Below are 20,548 nucleotides of genomic sequence, written 5' to 3' on the forward strand. Positions count from 1 at the left end.
GTGTGGGTACCTTCAGTATAGTTAGCCAGGTATAGTGTAGTTAGGTGTGGGTGCCTTCAGTATAGTTAGCCAGGTATAGTGTAGTTAGGTGTAGGGACCTTCAGTATAGTTAGCCAGGTATAGAGTAGTTAGGTGTAGGTGCCACTCACCTCCCTCCAGTTCCAGCGGAGGTGTCTGGGGCTCTTCCTGGTCACCCCTCCTTCGGCCGCGCTGGCTAGAGTCAGTGCAGATGCGCGGCATAGAAGAAGACTCCAGCGAACGAAGGGGGCGGCGGGCAGCGTGCGTTGACGCATTATGCCCAGCACCGCCCCCCGCTATGACATCGCGGCGTCCTCCATTCCCGCTGCGCCGCCCCTCTCCTCTCTGCCTCTTCCGATTGGCTAGCGGCCGACAGGGGTGCAAAAGTGGTAAAATCCCCCATAGGCTTCATTGGGCCTCCTATTTACCATTCCAAAATCTCACACCATTTCAAAGGGCAATGGCTCAGCAGTGGCAAAACTCACCAGTCATGATCCCCCTAAGAGTCCCTACAATACTAGAAAATTTGGTACTGCTGAGCCCATTGCCCTTTGAAAAGATTTGAGATTTTGGAAAGTGAAATAGGGAGCCAATGAAAGCCTATGGGGGATTTTACCACATTTGCACCCCTGTAACTCTGGTTTGCAGAGATGTAGGGAACCCATCTTTAGATTCCAAGTATAACAATATGCCTTCTACCTGCATGAGACATGTCGTGAGATTTAGACGTTGCTAGCGGCCATGGCTGCGATTTATGTTCGTCAGAATTTCCAACACTGACATTGCTCAAACAAACAATGGAAGCCTATTGCAGAATTCAGCACTTTTGCACCCCTATAATTCCGGTTGGTTATCATCACCCGCCAACTTTAGTAGTTAATAGCAAAGGCCCCTTACATCCTAGCAACACCAAATTTGCAGGATATGTTAAAATGATAGCAGGCAACAATATTTAATGGACTTCCGAGGCCACAAATGTGAAAAAAGTTAAATACCTTTTCATAATCCAGATCCATGGAGGACGCCATCCGTGCCCTCCCGTTCATTCCCCCATGGCTCCCGCAGTAATACCGGCCCCGGTCGGGCCCCGACCATTCCAAACGGGTCGGGTTCTCATTCCCCCCTCAATATGGCCGCCACAGATTGCCGCTGCTGTGCAGTCTGCATAGGCGCAATTGCGGCTGCGCAGCTCTAGGCCCTCCTCCTGCCGCGTCATCTATATGCACCCATACATCGGACGCATCGGTAGGAGGCCTTAGAGCTGTGCAGCCGCAATTACGTCTATGCGGACTGCGCAGCCGCGGCAATCTGTGGCGGCCATATTGAGGGGGGAATAAGAACCCGACCCGTTTGAAGGGGTTGGGACCCGACCGGGGCCGTTATTACTGCGGGTGCCATGGCGGAATGAACGGGAGGGCGCAGATGGCGTCCTCCATGGATCTGGATTATGAAATGGTATTTAACTTTTTTCATACTTGTGGCCTTGTAAGTCCGGGCTTGTTTGCGCTGATCTGTGCAGCATGGGCTCTCCAGCCCACAGCACAGATCAGCAGACAGCCAGGGCGACCAGACTTCCCCCCCCCCCTTTTTCCCTGCTAGGGGGATGTCCTGCTGGGGGGCTGTGATCACCGCCGGCTATTTGCAATCAGCGGAAGGGGGGGTTGGCTCCTCAAAGCCCCCCTCCGCAGCGATTTTCCGCCTCCTTCTCCTTCCCTCCCTCTCCTCTTTCCCCTGGGCGGCGCAGGACGGAGATCCGTCCTGCACCGCCTCTAATAGGCTTCAGCCTATCAACTGCCGGCGATCCCCGGCCAATCAGAGGCCGGGGATTGACGATCTCCTTTATGGTGCTGCAGCGCAGCAGCGCCGTATGATGTAAATAGCGGGGATTTCTTCCCCGCGTGTTTAAATTTCACCTGCGAGCCACGATTGGCGGCTCGCAGGTTGTTCACGGAGGCACCCTCCGTGAACTGACATAGAAAAGCCGCTCAGACGAGCGGCCATTTCCATGTAAAACCACTTAACACCTAGGTCCGCCGATCGGCTGACTGTGGTCGTTAAGTGGTTAAAAAAAATAATAATAATAAAATTTTTTATATATATATATATATATATATATATATATAATTTTTATGTGCTGAGTGTGGGAAATCTGGAAAAAAACTACGTGGGGTACCCCCTCCCGAGCCTTTGTAACTCCTTGTCCCCCATGCAGGCTGGGATAGCCAGAATGCGGAGCCCCGGCCGACTGGGGATTCGCACCCTGAGCTATACCAGCCCGCATGGTCCAAGCCTTCCCCTCCACCCCCCCCCCCCCCCCCGAGCCCTTGTCCATCCCATGGACAAGGGGCTCTTCCCTACCTCCGGTGCCCCAGGAGGAGGTGGGGGCGACGACTCCCTGGGTGGGGGGTTCATGGTGGCATCTGGGAGTCCCCTTTAAGAAGGGGACCCCAGATGCCCACCCCTCTCCCAGGAAAAATGAGTATAGGGGTACAAAGTACCCCTTACCCATTTCCACAAAGGGTTAAATGAAATAAAAACACAACCACGAGAAAAGTATTTTATTATTCTAAATTAACCATAAATACTTACCTGTACCTTTAAAAAAGTTTTCCCCCGCCAATATCCACGGTAAATGATCCAACGAACTGTATCCTCTTATGTTGCGATCTTCTATTAAGTTGATTGAAGATCTCCGAAGCCCCCCACCCACATAGCAGAGAATGCTTCCTTCCGGACACATAGCTGCTAGCTCTCGCTGTCTCTCCCCACCTGCCTGCCTGCCCCTGTCAACCCCCACCTAGGCTGGCACCCAGTGCACCCATGGGTGCACTGAGTGCCAGCCTAGGTGGGGGTTGACAGGTGCAGGCAGGGGGGGAGAGACAGCAACGAGAGCCAGCAGCTTCACGTCCTGCCAAAGACGCATTCTCTGCTATACTAACGGCTCATGAATGAGCCGGATCTTTTTAATGAATCGGTTCTTTTTTATGAATCGACTCTTTTTTTTTTTACTTTAAAATCGATTTTCCCAAAAACTATAAGGTCTTTTTGAAAAAAAATGTTTCCTCTTGTTCCCACTGTTCTTCTTAACATTCCCAGTAATTTTGGTGTTTCTAGCTTTTAAAGGGGCTTTGCTATTAACTGCTAAAGTCGGCGGGCGTTTAATTTTCCCACGGTCAGAAGAAGTTACTTTAAAATGATTTTCTCAAAAAATATAAGGTATTTTTGTAAAAAAAATTTCCCCTCTTGTAGTCCCTGAAAGTACTCAGGTGTTAGACACCTTGAAACATCTTTTCCATCACTTTTCTGGCCAGCAGAAATGTTTCTAGTTTTCAAAGTTCGCCTCCCCATTGAAGTCTATTGCGGTTCGCGGAAGTTCCTGCGAACCGAACCTTCCGCGGCAGTTCGCGAACCGGGTTCGCGAACCGAAAATTGGAGGTTCGCGACATCTCTAGTGTGACACCTCCACGGCTTGCAGGCAGGCCTCCTGCCACCTCCTCTCTTTCTCCTCCTACTCCTCCTGCTACATCCTCTTCGCTTACATCCTCCTCCTTGGCTAGGTGGCAGTACAACTCTACTGGTGCTGTGATCTCCTCTCCAGCTACACAGCCCCAGCTCCCCAGGGCCTATGCTGCATGCCAGGTGCGACGGTGTCACGCCATCTTAGACATGTCTTGCCTCAAAGCGGAGAGTCGCACTGGAGCAGCTCTCCTGGCTGCTCTTAACAAACAGGTGGATCAGTGGCTGACCCCTCACCAACTGGAGATCGGCAACGTGGGAAGTGACAACTGCAGCAATCTCATTTTGGCTATGAATTTGGGAAAGTTGACACATGTACCCTGCATGACACATGTGCTGAATCTAATAATTCAGAGATTTGTCTGTAAGTACCCCGGCTTACAGGACGTCCTGAAGCAGTCTAGGAAGGAGTGTGGGCATTTCAGGTGGTCTTACACGCCCATGGCCCGCTTGGCCGACATTCAGAGGAGAAAGAACTTGCCGGTGAGGCTATATGAGTCTCTGGGGGGGGCACACCCAAGATAATAAGGTCATTGCTTCGTTGTGGACAGACCAAAATCGATCTGCCGGACAGTCACTGTTGTTCTGGTCATTGAGCTACCTCAACCCGGCGACCATATGGGCTTGAAAACCACTATCGTCTGCACTCTGGCCATGGTGCGCACCAGTCCAGCGTGGCCGTCACTACACAAACAGCTGTTTGCAGTGCGTTACACAGTGAGCTTGGTCTGTCAGTGTAAAGCAGTACACTAATTACACTACCTGATTGATGTATACACATGCAAGATGTTTTAAAGCACTTTAGGCCTCCAATTTAGCATGCAATGTGATTTCTGCCCTTAAAGAGACACTGAAGTCTTGTTTTTTACCAGCTTTCTCCTTATAATCCTGTTCAGCATGACTGCTCCACTAAATTCGCTGCATCCCCGCGGCAGATGAATGATTTATTGCCTAGTAATAGACCAGCAAAGTTCTACTACTTTGCTGGGCGCAGATTGTGCTGCCCTGACACGCAGGGCTTCTCTTCCTGGAGAGGCTGAGCTTTGAGCTGTAGCTCAGCCTCTCCGCAATCAATCTCTGCCGATCTCCGCTTCCTCCCCGCCCCTCTCAAGGAAGACTGAGAGGGGCGGGGAGAGACGGCAATCAGAGGAGATTGACTGCGGAGGAGGCAAAGCTACAGCTCATAGCTCTGCCCCTCCAGGAAGAGAAGCCGGGGAGCTTTGCAGGGCTGTATGTCAGCTATAAATCATTCATCTGCCGCGGGGAAGCGGGCAAATTTAGTGGTGCAATCGTGCTGAACAGTATTATAAGGAAAAAGCAGGTAAAACAACGAGACTTCAGAGTCTCTTTAAAACACTGCTGTGCGTCAAATCCAGATTTTTTCCCCGGGACTTTTGGCGTGTATTCCACTCCGCCATGCCCCTCTCTAGGTGTTAGGTCCCTTGAAACATCTTTTCCATCACTTTTCTGGCTAGCATAAATGTTTCTAGTTTTCAAAGTTCGCCTCCCCATTGAAGTCTATTGCAGTTCGCGGAAGTTTGCGCGAAACAAACTTTTGTGGAAGTTCGCGTTCGCGTCCTGGCCACAATAGCAGCATAGGGGGCGATATTGTGGCTGGGAACGCGAAGAATCACTCGCGTTCCCATGCCTGTCGGGTCCTGATGGCGAAACCGGAAGTGGTCGCCAGGGGGGACGGGAGGATCAGAGAGACACGGCGAGGGCACCGATCGGCTGCAGGGGGCTGAGGGAAGCCCCAGGTGAGTAAAACTCATTTTTTTTGCATGACTTTAGTGCCTATTTAAGCAGTGTTCTGCTTGTGTTGTGTTCTGTCCTCTTACACGTAATTGAAAAGTAGAAGAAAAAAACTTTTGGATGGAACTGGGCAGGGGCGTAGCTAAGGAACTTTAGTCTCCAGTGCAAGTTTTACATTGGACCTCCCAAGCACACTATACATAACAATTCATATGGCTCAACAAAACCTGCAAAGCAAACCCACAGTATCAGAGGTGTAAGCAGAGGAGGGGAACAGTTTGTTATTGATTACCGCTATTCAAAGTATATATATAGAAGTGATCATTACCAGGATAGCACCATTGAAGAGCTAATACTGTGGTTTAATGAGGGCCCCTAGAGGGCCCTTCTGGTCCAAGGGCCCTGGTGCAGTCGCAACCTCTGCATCCCCTCTTGCTACGACACTGAATTGAGCTTTAATGTGCTCTGCAGATAACCTTTTCATTCAGTGTGCAGTCAGCTATGATTTTCAATTAACTTTCAAAAATTAAATTCTGCTTATTTGCAGCAGAAGCTTGCAGGCTAGATTTTCAAGAACTTTGCCATATGGCCTTCCTGCTTTTGCCATTAACTCTGCAATTCTACTAGAACTTTGTACAGAAACTTAATTACAAACACCACCAATCTGAAATTTCATGTCGGTGAGATATGTGCAGGTATTGTCATTCTAAAAAAAGAATGCAGAGGAGGCCTTGCTTTACATGCTTTTGCAATTTCTGTCCTTGCCAGTAGATGGCAAATATTAAACATAGCTAGCTTAAAAAATATTTACTGTGAGGAGTGTCAGTCATAGATATATAGGTAAAGAGGCCCTGTCACTACCTTCAGCTGGTAAGTAGAGTTTGGCCGAACCTCCGATTTTAGGTTCGCGAACCGGGTTCGCGAACTTTCGCGTAACGTTCGGTTCGCGTTGAAGTTCGCGAACCGCAATAGACTTCAATGGGGATGCGAACTTTGAAAAAAAAAATTATGCTGGCCACAAAAGTGATGGAAAAGATGTTTTAAGGGGTCTAACACCTGGAGGGGGGCATGGCGGAGTGGAATACACGCCAAAAGTCCCCGGGAAAAATCTAGATTTGACGCAAAGCAGCGTTTTAAGGGCAGAAATCACATTGAATGCTAAATGACAGGCCTAAAGTGCTTTAAAACATCTTGCATGTGTATACATCAATCAGGTAGTGTAATTAAGGTACTGCTTCACACTGACACACCAAACTCACCGTGTAACGCACCGCAAACAGCTGTTTGTGTAGTGACGGCCGTGCTGGACTGGTGCGCACCATGGCGAGAGTGCAGGTTTTGGTGGCTTTACAGCCCATATGGTCGCCTGGCTGATGTAGCTGAATGACAGAACAGTGACTGTCCAGCTGATCAAATTTGGTCTGACCACAATGAAGCAACGACCTTATTATCTTTTGTGTGCCCCCCGAGACACTCATCTAGGCGCCGGTCATTGCTTCATTGTGATACGCAAGTCCCATCACCACGGCAAGGTAATGATCACGAAGGGGAATGGGCGCATGTACATGCCTTTTCTTTTGTTGTTGCAGCTGCCCGCAGTGCAGCCAGAAAAATTAGGCAGTCATGTACACGCACCAGAAAAATAATTACAGCGGCCGCTGCTAGCAGCGGCCTAAAAAATTCAGCAATCCGCCTGGAGTCCCGGACCCTGTTGGTGGTGGCGGAGAAGGTAGTCAAGCGGCCTGCAGGCAGACATGCTGTGTGGAGGGACTGGGAGCGACTTAGTCTTCTTGGGGCAGGCCAGGCAGCCAGTCACACGGCGTGCAGGCAGAGATGCTGTGTGTGCGGGGACTGACTTAGTCTTGGGGCGAGCAGCAGCCCTCCGGGATCCATGCCTCATTCATTTTGATAAAGGTGAGGTACTTAACACTTTTGTGACTTAGGCGACTTCTCTTCTCAGTGACAATGCCTCCAGCTGCGCTGAAGGTCCTTTCTGACAGGACGCTTGCGGCAGGGCAGGAGAGAAGTTGGATGGCAAATTGGGACAGCTCTGGCCACAGGTCAAGCCTGTGCACCCAGTAGTTCAAGGGTTCCTCATCGCTGTTCACAGCAGTGTCTACATCCACACTTAAGGCCAGGTAGTCGGCTACCTGCATTTCCAGGCGTTGGTGGAGGGTGGATCCGGAAGGGCTACGGCGAGGCGTTGGACTAAAGAACGTCCGCATGTCCGACATCACCATGAGATCGCTGGAGCGTCCTGTCTTTGACTGCGTGGACACGGGAGGAGGATTAGTGGCAGTGGTACCTTGCTGGCGTTGTGCTGTCACATCACCCTTAAAGGCATTGTAAAGCATAGTTGACAGCTGGTTCTGCATGTGCTGCATCCTTTCCACCTTCAGGTGAGTTGGTAACAGGTCCGCCACTTTGTGCCTGTACCGAGGGTCTAGTAGTGTTGCCACCCAGTACAGCTCATTCCCCTTGAGGTTTTTTATACGGGGGTCCCTCAACAGGCAGGACAGCATAAAAGACGACATCTGCATAAAGTCGGATCCAGTACCTTCCATCTCCTCTTGCTCTTCCTCAGTGACGTCACGTAAGTCAACCTCCTCCCCCCAGCTGCGAACAATACCACGGGAAGGTTGAGCAGCACAAGCCCCCGGCGACGCCTGCTGCGGGTGTTCTCCTGCCGCCGTCCCCTCCTCCTCCCCCAAAGAAACACCTTGCTCATCATCCTCTGAGTCTGACTCATCTTCTGCACACGACTTCTCTTCTTCCTCCTCCTCCCCCCTCTGTGCTGCCGCAGGTGTTGAGGAAACAGCTGGGCCTGATGAAAATTGGTCCCATGCCTGTTCCTGCCGTAACGGTTCCTGGTCACGCTCATTCGCAGCTTCATCCGCCACTCTACGCACAGCACGCTCCAAGAAGTAAGCATAGGGAATTAAGTCGCTGATGGTGCCCTCACTGCGGCTCACCAGGTTGGTCACCTCCTCAAATGACCGCATGAGCCTGCATGCATTTTCCATCAGTGTCCAGTTGTCGGGCCAGAACATCCCCATCTTCCCAGACTGTTTCATTCTACTGTAGTTGTAGAGGTAGTGGGTGACGGCTTTCTTCTGTTCTAGCAGGCGGGAGAACATGAGCAGGGTCGAATTCCAGCGAGTCGGGCTATCGCAAATCAGGCGTCTCACCGGCAAGTTGTTTTTCCGCTGAATTTCCGCAAAGCGTGCCATGGCTGTGTAAGACCGCCTCAAATGCCCACAGACCTTCCTGGCCTGCTTCAGGACATCCGCTAAGCCAGGGTACTTTGCCACAAATCTTTGAACAACTAGATTCATGACATGTGCCATGCAGGGTATGTGTGTCAGCTTCCCCATATGCAAAGCGGCAAGCAGATTGCTGCCGTTGTCGCACACCACGTTGCCTATCTCCAGGTGGTGCGGGGTCAGCCACTCATCCACCTGTTTCTTAAGAGCAGCCAGGAGAGCTGCTCCAGTGTGACTCTCCGCTTTGAGACAAGACATGTCTAAGATGGCGTGACACCGTCGTACCTGGCATGCAGCATAGGCCCTGCGGAGCTGGGGCTGTGTAGCTGGAGAGGAGAACTGCCACTCAGCCAAGGAGGAGGAGGACAGCGAAGAGCATGTAGCAGGAGGAGAGGAGGTGGCAGGAGGCCTGCCTGCAAGCCGTGGAGGTGTCACAATTTGGTCCGCTGCGCCCTGCTTGCCATCGTTCACCACCAGGTTGACCCAATGGGCTGTGTACGTAATGTAGCAGCCCTGCCCGTGCTTGGCAGACCAAAATCCACAGTCGTCACCGCACCAATGGATTGCAATGGATGTGCAGGAATCGTCTTTGGAGTCACAAGACACAGCAATGTAGATTCATCAGATTCGCACCATCCAAAAGTTTTTTATTAAGTAATACTAATTAAAACATGATAAAATTGTGGGTATCTGTAAAGATGATGACGCACAGGCGTTTCGGGCTGCCTCAGTCCTTTTTCAAATCATGACAGACCCACAGTGGGTTTTAATAAAAAACTTTTGGATGGTGCGAATCTGATGAATCTACGTGCTTGGCAGACCAGGCATCCGTGGTCAGGTGTACCCTTGACCCAATGCTCTTCGCAAGAGATGACACCACTTGCCTCTCAACTTCACGGTGCAGTTGGGGTATGGCCTTTCTCGAAAAATAAGTGCGGCCTGGCATCTTCCACTGCGGTGTTCCGATGGCCACAAATTTACGGAAGGCCTCAGAGTCCACCAGCCGGTATGGTAACAGCTGGCGAGCTAACAGTTCCGCCACGCCAGCTGTCAGACGCCGGGCAAGGGGGTGACTGGCCGAAATTGGCTTCTTCCGCTCAAACATTTCCTTCACGGACACCTGACTGCTGCTGTGGGCAGAGGAGCAGGAACCGCTCAAGGGCAGAGGCGGAGTGGAGGAGGGTGCCTGTGAAGGTGGAAGGGAGAAAGCGGCAGAAGCAGATGATGCACCTGAAGGAGGAAGAGGTGGTGAAAATTCATCTGGCTGTAACAACAATGGCTGTGCATCAGTGATTTCAACACTAAATAATTCTTGCGAAGTGTCAAATGCAGCGGAAGTGATTCTGGTAGTAGCGCTGGTGGCTGAGCAAGATGAGGTGTTCTGTGTCGCTAAATACTCAACCATGTCCTGACAATCTTGGGAGGTGATGGGACGTGCCTTCTTCCGAGCACTGTACTGTGGGCCAGGTCCACACGAAATTACATTTACATGACCTCGCGCAGACCTGCCGGGTGGCCTTCCTCTGGCTCTGGCACTACCTCTTCCTCTACCTGTTTTGTCCATATCGGGTATGCATGGAGTGGTATATCACACTGCGTGCACTCACGTAGGTAGGTGGGTTCACTTAACTGCACAGGTATGCGCACTGATGCGGTGGGTTCACTGAACAGAACAGGTATACAGTGGCGGGTTCACAGAACAGGTATGCAGTGGCAGGTTCACTGAACAGAACAGGTATGCAGTGGCGGGTTCACTGAACAGTACAGGTATACAGTGGCGGGTTCACAGAACAGTACAGGTATGCAGTGGCGGGTTCACTGAACACAACAGGTATGCAGTGGCGGGTTCACTGAACAGTACATTTATACAGTGGCGGGTTCACTGAACACAACAGGTATGCAGTGGCGGGTTCACTGAACAGAACCGGTATACAGTAGCGGCTCCACTGAACAGAACAAGTATGCAGTGGCGGGTTCACTGAACAGTACAAGTATACAATGGTGGGTTCACTGAACAGAACAGGTATGCAGTGGCGGGTTCACTGAACAGAACAGGTATGCAGTGGCGGGTTCACTGAACAGTACAGGTATACAGTGGCGGGTTCACAGAACAGGTATGCAGTGGCAGGTTCACTGAACAGAACAGGTATGCAGTGGCGGGTTCACTGAACAGGTATACAGTGGCGTGTTCACTGAACAGAACAGGTATACAGTGGCGGGTCCACTGAACAGAACAGGTATGCAGTGGCGGGTTCACTGAACACAACAGGTATGCAGTGGCCGGTTCACTGAACAGTACAGGTATGCAGTGGCGGGTTCACTGAACAGTACAGGTATGCAGTGGCGGGTTCACTGAACAGAACCGGTATACAGTAGCGGCTCCACTGAACAGAACAGGTATGCAGTGGCGGGTTCACTGAACAGTACAGGTATACAGTGGTGGGTTCACTGAACAGAACAGGTATGCAGTGGCGGGTTCACTGAACAGAACAGGTATGCAGTGGCGGGTTCACTGAACAGTACATTTATACAGTGGCGGGTTCACAGAACAGGTATGCAGTGGCAGGTTCACTAAACAGAACAGGTATGCAGTGGCGGGTTCACTGAACAGGTATACAGTGGCGTGTTCACTGAACAGAACAGGTATACAGTGGCGGGTCCACTGAACAGAACAGGTATGCAGTGGCAGGTTCACTGAACACAACAGGTATGCAGTGGCCGGTTCACAGAACAGGTATGCAGTGGCAGGTTCACTGAACAGAACAGGTATGCAGTGGCGGGTTCACTGAACAGGTATACAGTGGCGTGTTCACTGAACAGAACAGGTATACAGTGGCGGGTCCACTGAACAGAACAGGTATGCAGTGGCAGGTTCACTGAACACAACAGGTATGCAGTGGTGGGTTCACAGAACAGGTATGCAGTGGCAGGTTCACTGAACCGGTATGCAGTGGTGGGTTCACTGAACAGGTATGCAGTGGTGGGTTCACTGAACAGGTATGCAGTGGTGGGTTCACAGTACAGGTATGCAGTGGTGGGTTCACAGAACAGGTATGCAGTGTTGGGTTCACTGAACAGGTATGCAGTGGTGGGTTCACAGTACAGGTATGCAGTGGTGGGTTCACAGTACAGGTATGCAGTGGTGGGTTCACTGAACAGGTATGCAGTGGCAGGTTCACTGAACAGGTATGCAGTGGTGGGTTCACTGAACAGGTATGCAGTGGTGGGTTCACTGAACAGGTATGCAGTGGTGGGTTCACAGTACAGGTATGCAGTGGTGGGTTCACAGAACAGGTATGCAGTGTTGGGTTCACTGAACAGGTATGCAGTGGTGGGTTCACAGTACAGGTATGCAGTGGTGGGTTCACAGAACAGGTATGCAGCCAGGAACAAGCTAAGCCTAACTAATCTTTCCCTATGAGAGACAGTCTGCAGCAGCTCGCCCTACTCTCACTAATGCAGGCACACGAGTGACCGTAATGGCCGCCGCTGCCTGCCTTATATAAGGGGGGTGGGGCTCCAGGGGCTAGTGTAGCCTAATTGGCTACACTGGGCCTGCTGACTGTGATGTAGAGGGTCAAAGTTGACCCTCCATGTGCATTATGGGGCGAACCGAACTTCCGCAAAGGTTCGCCTGCGGGACGCGAACGCGAACCACGGAAGTTCGCATTGAACCGTTCGCAGGCGAACCGTTCGGCCCAACTCTACTGGTAAGCAAAAGTAATAGTCACTAGAGCTCCTTGCTGTTCATGAGTTATTGATGAGATCTGGATTCAGCTGAAATTAGCTTAGATCATAGTAGTTTGTAGTAAATTACAGTCAAAAGACCAAGCAAGTTGTTTTCATGTCTGTGATGCATAATGCAGAATGACCAGGAAAAAAACACTGTCAGGACTGATGCACACCAAGAGCGCTTCTGTTCACCTTTAAATAGCCAGCACTTTGAAAAGCGCTAGGCTAATGTTACCCTATGAGGGTGTTCCCACAGCAGCGTTGTGATTTTTTTTCAAAATAGCAAATACACTGCAGGTAGCATTTTTGGAAGCGAGTTCTTGTACATTTTTTAGATTTACCTCAAAGAAGTGCATTTATAGAAAAAAGTGCTGTAGAAATTATGCTGCAAAACCATTTTTCCTTTTTTTAATGTCAAAACCTAAATCTTGGACTGCAACGCTACGATTGCTGGGACTGCTGTGTACATAGCTTCAGTCTCCTCATCTGTCTTCCTACTAACCTCAAGAGAAAATTCAGTCCCCAGAATATATGGAGTTAAAATAATAGGGGTGGGTTCCACTGCGATCTATCCATTGGCTGTCAATCATTAGGGAGGCATGGGAATATGATGAAAATCACTGTCGGCTCTTCCCCCTATTGCTGGGTACACACAATACGATTTCCTACTCAATCCGCGGGCGGGATCGATCATTTCCGACATGTTCAATCAGGTTTCGATCGATACAGCTGTCGATTTTGCATACTTAACATGCAAAATCGACGGCTGTATCGATCGAAACCCAATCGAACATGATGGAAATAATCGATCCCGCGGATCGAGCGGGAAATCGCATTGTGTGTACCCAGCAATAGTGGGTAGAGCCATCAGTGATTTTCATCATATTCCCATGCCTCCCTAATGATTGACAGCCAATGGATAGATTGCAGTGGAACCCACCCACAGGGTTTCAAGTGCCACCAACAGTGCGTTTTGCAGAACACCAAAAATGCCACAGTGCAATTCGTGTCTCAGCAGAGCTGATAAACCACCTCTGTGGATTTCCACAAAACATGCACTGTTGGTGGTACTTGAGGACAGGGCTGGAAGCCCTGCTCTATGACATCATCTTTGTCAATGGCAGAGACAGGTGAACTGGCAGCCTGCAGAGCAACAGAAGAGGAGTGGAGCAGTGTCAGAGAGCAGCAACCCTGCTACTGGCAGTTTGTAGCATAAACATATGATTTTTTTAATATTGCAAAAAAAAAAAAAAACATTTTTGCAATAGAATGGTATATATGTATATCGTTATAATTGCATTTTATGAAGTACAGATATAAAAAAATGTGCCTGAATTTGGGCTTTAAAAAAGAACTGTAGTCAAAATATCATAATAAATAAAATTGCTTTTATTCGACTATATGTAGTTACAGTTCCTCTTTAAGAATATTGCGTTTTCAATCTCTTCAAGTAGTTCATACTTTTGTCTCTTTTCAAGTCAAGAAGTACAATCTTTGTTTGGGTATATAAATCAAGAAACTGACAATCTATCATACACTACTGAATCTTCTGAAAAATTGTATAGAAATTTCTGTCACTACCATAAAATCAGATGTTTACTGTTTTTATTGGATCATGTGTGGACACCTTTTAAAGCATCAATGAAATTGGACAGAAATGTTGCTTTAGTCTTCTGTTATGGTGGCCATACATGGTACAATTTTTGTTCATCCAATCTTACCATTTCTATGTAATATAAGGAAACTGCATAAATTATCCTTTCAGTATATCCACTTAATTTACTCTTATACTACATAGAAATGGTAAGATTGGATGAAAAAAATTGTACCATGTATGGGCACTATAAGAAGGACACGTGTACAATCTTGTTTAGGAACATTCTGATGGTTTTCCATCAACAATATTGAAATCTAGTGTAATTGTCTGAAAATAGCTTTGCATGTAAGCAGGTTTATTGTACAGTAAATTGTTCAGGAGTGTATGAACAAATGAAAAAAAAAAACAAAACTCTTATTTAAAGCTACCAACCATATTCACTAAAACAGATTTCAGACAGAGCTGATCACAGCAGAACTTCATCCAATGGTTTTTTATTGTGAGAGAGGCATGCAATCCGTTTGATCAGGTGATTGATTTATAAAGGTGGTCATACATCAGGCGACCTTCCGATTCAATTATTATAATCGAAATTAGATAAAAATCTGGGCCCCCAAGTGCATGCCCGACCAACAATGCGACCCGCAATTAGTTGCCCATGCTGCAAGATGTTGGGCCGACTTGCTTGATCGTGTGTACGGCGGGAACGGCATGCAATTTTACGACAATCAACGAATACTGCAAAACTCCGGACGCTGTCCCCTCTAATGATAAATTTCCCCCCGGTGCCCTGTGCAAAGTATACATTACCTGTCCGCCGACTGCACTTGTGCCTCCACTGCTCTGGGTGCATTCCACTGTCCATACACGTGCACCCCATGCAGTTTCTTTGTAAGGTGTCACACACGCGCACCCTTACTAGGAAACCACATGGGGTGTGCATGTATGCAGAGGAGGAATCCCGGAAGCCAGCACGTGACAAGCGGAGGCCGAGGCCGGTAATGTATACCTTGCACCTGGCACCGGGGAGACATTTATCATTAGAGGGGATAGCGTCAGGGGTGGCGAGCCGAAGGGATGTGGCGTCAGAAGGCCAATTCCAGATCGATTTTATGCTGATTGATCGGTAATTGGCCTGCAGTGATTGGACAGCTGACAGATGTTTCTCTTATCAGATTCAATTAGAGAGAGATTTGTCTCTTGATCTAATCTGTCTATACATCACTAGATGTATGGCTACCTTTAGTGTGTGTGATCATAATGACATAACCAAGTATCACTTGTGCTGCGTGTTTTAGCCCGAAGAAATAAACTTATCTGTATTTCCGAGAACGTGAAGGGAATCTCTCCACTAAACACTCAGGCAGCAGTAGAAAACACAGGTTTTAATTTTGCATCAGTGTATCCAGAACTACAATAAAATTTGGCAGGTGTTCCTTTTTAACAGACTTTCTCTCCTCTCTCCCTCCATCTTGCGACTAGCCATCCTCCTAACAAAGAGATGTCAAATCTCTGCTGGTCCCCTCTGTGTGTTCATACGCTCCCATTTGTCATAAGACGAGCCCCAACCACATTTTAAAAGGCTAATGGTTTTGGCGGCTGTATGCCTGCCAAGAGCAAGGCATACAAATATTGGAGAAATAATAGAGAGAGCAATCAAGCAGAGGCCTCTGATATATTCTCTGAAGCCTTGAGAACCAGGGGTGCTACAGGGCACTGTCCATTCCTTCTGCAACCATAAAGATAAGACAGATCTGTGTGAAATACGAGCAGTGAACATGGCGGAAAGCTCAAGAAAACTCTGAATGGTGCCAGGGGGAGCGCTAAAGCTAGCAGACTGCAGTTACATCGCATCCAGTTGGTAAATCTGTCATATCCACCATCCCAGGCAGTGTGTCACTCAGCAAGAGTGCAGCATTTTATCGCATGCTATTCTGGGGTCATGTGATTATATTATGCAGATGTGGCATTCTGCTGAAGTACTTATCAGGCCATTATTGTTTCCGTCCTGCTCCCTCACATATTTTCTACACGTCAGTCACAGCTTATTCCAAGAGATGTAAGGTGGTTATAAAAAGTGAGTGCGCCCCTCTGGCTTGTCGGGAGAGATATGACATAACTCACAGCTGGAACGGCGGAATTATACAGCGCCAGTTACTTAGCAGAGCGCAGTGCTGGGAATGTTCATATGGTGATTCGCTATACATTCTTCCTCCGTTACAGCCAGCAATTCACTTTCATTAACGGCAAAGCGCTGTGCCATGTATCACTAATACTATGTTTTAAGTGCTGCTGTAGACTGCTATAACTACCAACATTCTCTCTACAGATCTCCATAGCACAGTGCAGGCTATGCCAAAAACCTGCAATATTCTAGCAAATAAGAACTTCACTTAGACATCTATTTACCATCAGAGTAACACACACACACGTCGCTCTGCAGGAAGCTGGTAATATATCATAGTCCGCTGTCGTACTCTGCACCCCTCGCAACCCCCCCCCCCCCCCCTATAGTTATGCCAATGAATGCGGTGTATAATTAGAATCCAAATTTATTTGGTCAAGGAAGTTGAATTGCCTTGACAGTTACTCATCGTACAGAGATAATATTATGTTCAACAAAGATAGCATAGTAATAATTAACAGTATGCACAACAAGGTAAAAAAGCATTTGCTGCACATGTACATGCAACAGAGAGGATCCCGGGACGCCGGAGCTGCGATGAGGGACAGATAGGCTGCCAGGGGCAGAAGGTAGCCCCAGGTAAGTAGATCTTGTTTTTTTTTTGTTTTTTTTTCCTTACACTTGTCCTTTAAATAACATCCCATATTTTATCTATCAATTTGTTTTAGAGAAATACATGACACAGTCTTCAGATGCTAAGCATGAGGTAGGAGGAGATGACAGATAGAATTTTTCATACATAAAAGCCTCCGGTTTCAATTAATTGAACTGAAACTTGATCTGGCAGGATGCTACATTAATGCACATACCAAAATTTCCAACATTTAATATGTCTTGTGGGAGTTTTATGCTTTTTCTCCTGGTGTTACAAATGAACTCTTCTAGAATCTTAATTATGGCTTATATCAGTCCAGTTATATATGTGAAAAAGATAGATAGTTTCCATCATCACACGATAATAATAATTTGTCATAGTGGGCCTTTATAACACTTTGATATGTAGAGGAAAAGATATCCTTATATAGATGCTTACATGTGACATCCCTCTTCAAATCAGACACTATCATGGTTATATATAGACAGGGCTGGATTTGGGGGCAGGCCCCTAAGGCTTGGGACTAGGGTGCCGAAATTCTCCTAAATCTTTGGGGCGGGTGACAGGATGAATATCTATTCCCGTCACCCGCTATATCAGAAAGCTGCTCCACTAGTCCGCAGGCGGCCGCCACGTTTTGTTGCTGGCGTCTACACTGAATTTGCATTAGCTAACTAGCAGACAGCTCAGCTAGCAAGGGCGGCCGCCCACGAGCGATGGAACGCAGACTAGCCTGTGACTTGAGCCTGGGGAGACAGCCAGAAGCTGCAGGCAGACTATCTCCCCTGGCCGGAGCGAATCCCAACAGGGAGCGTCCTCCTCTGGCTGCATGAATGTAACTCAGCAGCCAGCCAGACCAATCCCATCCAGTACGATTGCAGAGCGGCTGGATTAGCTCAGCTTGCTGTCAATCAAATTACGTCATGTGAGTGGCCGTGATGTTAGCCCTGAGCCCGCCCACATCAGAGTGAGGAGTGGATAGGGAGGTCTCGCGGTGCCGCTGGGGTTGAAGAACAGACTAGGATCCTAGGATGCTAGGCAGAGCAGTGATTGAGACCTCTTCCCCCCACCTACTAAAAAACTTTTATTGTTGTGCACGTGCCCATAGCCTCCAGGGTGTCTGGTATGGTGAAGACCAGCACTGACATTTGACAGGAGGAGGGGAGAAAAAGGCTGTAAGTGAACAATTATTTACTGCACACTACACTTTTCAAATGTAAAGTTATTAAAATGATTAAGTAGAAGAAACAAATTATTCCTCTGTCTCTGCTGTGCATTTAAGCTGGAGTTTTGTTCTTATCCTCACTCGCATGTTCACAAGTCTGAAACAAACCTATCAAATTACCTGGTGATTCTTGCAGCCCCCCCGAATCATCCTGCCCCCGACCCTGCAGCCAACAGCAGCTCCCCCCTTCAAAGCCGGCTGGCCTGTGCACCGTGCGGGTGGGGGAAGATGCTACTGCGTATGAGCAAAACACCCGTTACCAGGATCGCAATCAGGATGTGCACGCTTAGGGGCCGCGTAGGAACAGTAGCCTGCAACTGGTCATGACCAGCCAGTGTTCAGGGGTTCGCCACTGCTTGCTGGAGGGTCTTGGAAATATGGCCCAGGCACAGGATGACTACATGGGGTTACAAGAAGCCCCAGGTAGGTTAAACTGCTTTTTCTCCAGGCTTTAGTAGTGTCCCTTTAATGTGGCCGGTCACTGGTCCTGAACTACAGGCAAAGTAATTAAAAATAAGCTGCAGCGACACTAACTACCTGCCCATGCTGCTCCCATATTAAAATAATTTGCATGTAAACTTCAGGGGGCAGTCAAAGATTGAGGGAGTCTTATGATACAGATGTTTATTGTGTCCCCTCCCCCCATCTTTGCTGGGGTCCCCTTTGTTGCCACTGTGTGCCATCTAATACTTTGCCTTTGTCCAGTGCATGCTCTCTGTCCACTCTGCAGTAGCGTCACTAGGGGGGTGCGGTGGGTGCGGACCACACCAGGTGTCACTAGCAGAGGGGGGTGACAGCAAGCTAAAGGCTAAGGGAGAGTGGAGTAAGCTATGTAAATATAGACCAGGCTAGTGCCTGCTGTACTTCTCCCTCCCGCTCTTCTCCCTTCTGGCTGTTCCTTGTTGAGCTGATAACAGAGTTCAGAGGCTACCAGGACCACATGGTGATCATTTTAACACCCCCCTATAACAAGCAACGTTACTGCATGGTGAGGTTGGAGGTTTATGGCGTAAGAGGGTGTGACACCATGAGTTTCCGCACCGGGTGACACCAACCCTAGTGACGCCTCTGCCACTCTGGACAAGTTTAACTTACTTGGGGCTTCTACCAGCCCCCTGCTGCAGCCCAGTGTCACTAAACAATCCTCCAGTCCCCCACAGCGCCCTTCTTTCGTTTGAATGTGTGGCCCCGGGCCACATGCCACCTGTTGGTACTCCTGTGTACGGGAGCGCTCTGGACATGCACAGTATGGGGAAATCACTGTGCATGTGCAGAATGCTCCCAATGACACAATATTGATCAAAGATGTGCGCAGCCAGGACTGTGCATGCGCAGTAGCCCACCCGCTGATTTGCTTGGCTGAAAGAGGAGTACTGTAGGGGACTGGAGGATTGTTTAGTGATGATGCGGGCACAGGGCAGCTGCAGGGGGCTTGTAGAAGCCCCAGGTAAGTTAAACTCATTTTTTATGCCGACTAAGGTAATGTACAGTGGAATCCCTGAATAGAAGACTCCAAAGGACCTGGCCAAGTAGTTTACTATATCAGAAGATTACCATATCAGGATTCATTATATATTGAAAAAGGTTGGGACCTTGAGACTTAGTTTACTATAGTCAGAGCTCAGATGTTTACTATATCAGAGTTTGCGATACGAGATTCTACTGTATAAGAACATTCATGCTTCTGGCAGACTCAAAGCGTTTCAGGGCTGCAGCTACTAGGGGCGCATTCCATGGACAACCAGGATCATTAGTGATCCTTGCCCAAAGCCTCCTTACCAGTTTCCATACTGGCTTGAGCTGGCAATTGATCTTTGGTCAAAGGCTCCAATCCAACATCAAAGGCAAAAGCCGTAGCTAGTATGCTATCCATAAAATGAGTGACAGCGCTCCTCTTCTAAGGCTCTCTTGATATCTGCAAAAAGTAAACATGCTACGCATAGTGCATTATTGCATAAAACACATGGATCCTCTTTCTCCCAGTGAAAAAAAGTGCAGCACACGTGATCAACCAGTGTAAAATCACAAATCCGGTCCCCCAGTATAATTGGCCGCTAACCAGATGATTACCACCTCACATCCAGGTGGATCTAGCGTTTTCTAGTCAACCAAAGACTAGGCATCAGGCTATTTCATTCCAGACAATAAAGTTTTTTTAATCCAGATTCCATGTAAAATATAAGCAGTAAAATATTCATAGCGTAACTTGATAAAAACTAATGTACAGCCTGCGCTATATAGCGCACTTACTCAGTCCTAGTGGGTATTGCACATATCCGGCTGATCAGCCCAGCGGTTATCACTCCCTTATGTGGCGTCGGCGTCCCGCTCTTCCACCGTGGTGTGCCCGCTAGATGAAGTTTTTTAAACCTGGCCAGCCGGCGAATGTTTCCGCAACCTGGTGACGTCATACATAGGGTACGTGACTGGATAGGGTACATTAGTTTTTATCAAGTTACGCTATGAATATTTTACTGCTTATGTTTTACATGGAATCTGGATTAAAAAACTTTATTGTCTGGAATGAAATAGCCTGATGCCTAGCCTTTGGTTGACTACAAAACGCTAGATCCACCTGGATGTGAGGTGGTGGTGGTGGTGAGCGGCCAATTATACTGGGGGACCGGATTTGTGATTTTACACTGGTTGATCACGTGTGCTGCAC

This window comes from Hyperolius riggenbachi, chromosome 6, assembly GCF_040937935.1.
Source record: "Hyperolius riggenbachi isolate aHypRig1 chromosome 6, aHypRig1.pri, whole genome shotgun sequence".
Classification (NCBI taxonomy): Eukaryota; Metazoa; Chordata; class Amphibia; order Anura; family Hyperoliidae; genus Hyperolius; species Hyperolius riggenbachi.